The sequence below is a fragment of the Eurypyga helias genome, unplaced genomic scaffold, assembly GCF_000690775.1.
Source record: "Eurypyga helias isolate BGI_N326 unplaced genomic scaffold, ASM69077v1 scaffold9711, whole genome shotgun sequence".
NCBI lineage: Eukaryota > Metazoa > Chordata > Aves > Eurypygiformes > Eurypygidae > Eurypyga > Eurypyga helias.
In genome coordinates this window covers 6,381-8,982 of record NW_010230156.1, presented here as the reverse complement: position 1 = coordinate 8,982, position 2,602 = coordinate 6,381, and positions in this window count along the sequence as shown.

The following is a 2,602-nucleotide window of genomic DNA, read 5'->3' as shown; positions in this document are numbered from 1 at the left end:
GGGGATGGGGTGGGGGGCACATCTGCATCCCAGTGGTGGACAAAGCCTCACCAGGTGTGCTGGATCTTCTCTGGAGACTGTCCATCCCACAGCAAGACCTGTGTCATGTTGAAAATCTCTGGGAACGCCTTGCTGAAGGCTCAGATCCTGCTCTGCTCTCTCTCCATCAGACTCCAGTAATAGGGGAAGTAATATGGCCTCAGACTTGATGCAAGGATGAGAAGTGGCAAGAGCTCTACCAGGAGCCTGTCTGATGTCCTGTCCCCAAAAGGAAAGCAGATTGTGTTGGCGTTAATATATGCTGGGAGGAAGGGGGTGTGATTTCTTGTCTTAGCGTATTTGATCCTGGTTTTCCACCTTTCCTCCTCTCCCTGCAAAAGAAAAATCAGACTCTGGTCTGAGTCACTGCTCATGCGAGGGTGAGCCAGGATGGAAGGGCTTCTGGCACTGCCTCCAGCTAGTCTTTAGTAAAGACTAGTCACTACACCTTCAAATCGAGGTGGAATTATTTAGACTTTCCAAAGAATGCATGTTTGCATTTCAGTCATCGCAGCTTGGCCAGACCTGGCAGGTATCAACACCAGGAGAGGTGACAGGAGTCTGCAACATGTGAAGCCAGCACTGGGTTGCTGCAGCATGCCAGCTCTTGGGCACATCGGCAAGGAGCAGCAACACAGCCAAAAACTGCACCGACAGCCTGCACCACACCTCTCCATCCCTGCAGGGAGGTCCTCAGCTGCCAAGCAGCAGCTGGCCAAAGGCATTGCCTGATGGGAAGAGGTGAAGTCTGCTGGACAAGTGCAATATGGGCAAAAAATACCTAATGAGGGCTGTGGCAAATGCACACAGCGATAATCGACCAGATGGAGGTAACTGAAAATTGGGTAGGCAAAGACACCAAGCAGACAGTCACCTCTCACTGTAGTTCAGATGGGCATCCTTAACGCTCAGTAAGAAAAGACACATCCACCAAAACTGCACCCCATGGCTGATGAGAGCAAAAGGTAGCTTCATCCCCAGCTGGAATGAGCTAGCCTGGCCCCATGCACCCCACTGTGCCGCATACAGCCTGCAGCACCCTGATCCTTAACACCGGCCCCATGCACCACTGCTAGCCCTGTGCGCCAAAGCCAGTCCCATGTACCCACACCATCCCCCCCCCGAGCTGATACTGGACACGTACTGCATGCTGCAGCCCCTGTTTGGTTCATGCCCAGCTACTGGGCTGAGCCTTCAGCTGCCCAACATAAACCCCTTCTGCAGCCCTCCGCCTGACTGGGGGTGCCGACACAGTCCGGGTGTCCCCTCGGCTGCAGGCTGCAGCAGGCACAGGTCTCCTTTTGGCAGGAGGCAGATGAGTTAGCAAGAAAATGCCCCATGCCCCAGCACCAGTCCTGTGCACCAACACCAACACCAGCCCCATGTACCAAAGCCAGCCCCAGTGCATGTGGAGAGGGGTCCAGAGGCTGTACATCCTCCAGTCCATGCAGGTCACAGGTGACATCCAGTGATGCTGTGCCACATCAAGTGGAAATAACCCATTTGTTGCAGCTTTCAAGTCTTCTGTAGTGCCCCAAAAATATTCCCAAGCAAGCCCAGGTAGGAAGGGTGTCTTCTTTCACAGCAGACTCCAGCCCTCGGGCAAATTGCATGTTCCGAGGAGGAGCGATTAGAGGGAGTGGCTACCCTGGACGCTCAGGATGAGTAACAGCCCGATGCGTGGTGGGCAAGAGTAAGCGTGCTTGGGCGGCGGGGTCCTCCTGCTTGGCAGACATCGGGAAGAAAGGCACTCACTCCTCTTCTTCTGCAGCCCCTGGACTGCGACGGGTAATCCTTCTTCCTTGGGTGCCTCTGCCTTTGCACAGGCTGCCAGCGAGGAGCCATCCCGGAGGATAGCAGGAGAGCGCTATAGGTAGCTGAAGAGCCCCGCGGATGGGATGGTGGGGTTTCCCTGGGGGTCCTAGCTCCAAAGGAAAGTCATTTCTTCTCACAGGAGGGGCGGTGAGAGTGCTCAGGGGTCAGGACCGTGCTGCTGGCAGAAGAGATTTCACCCTGCTGCACCACTCAGAGGTCACCGGGAGCTCTCAAAGTCTGCTGAGCTGAGGGATGCTTCACAAAGGGTTTTGCAGGTTGGCTGTTTGGGGTAGAGGGCCATCCCGGGCACGGCTCTTCCTTTGAATTTGCATGCTATTCTCCTGACGTTATGCCACAAAAATGTTTTCTGTCTGTCCTTGCTTTTCTGAAAGGCTCAGTCTTAAAAACAACGAGACCATAGTCTCCTGGGGCTGGGCAGCTGCAGGAGGGCTGGGTTGAGTGTGCATGGCTGCCATCCTTGCTGTGCTTCCCACCTCTACCGGTGTGTCCCAAAGCCCTGAGTGCTCCTCAGGAGCATCCTGGGAATGACCCCTCAACCACCTTCCCCAGGGGAAGGAGAGCCCTGCTGCACAGCAGGGATGTCAGCAGCGGTAGGGGATGCAACAAGGGGTCTCAGCCCTGAATCACAGCCCGGGGGTTTCAGGGTGGAGGTGGGGAACCCTTGTTCCCCGAGGGTAGGGAGCAGCCATGGGAGGTGGGATGTCACTGTTTGGGGGGAGAGGCTGGG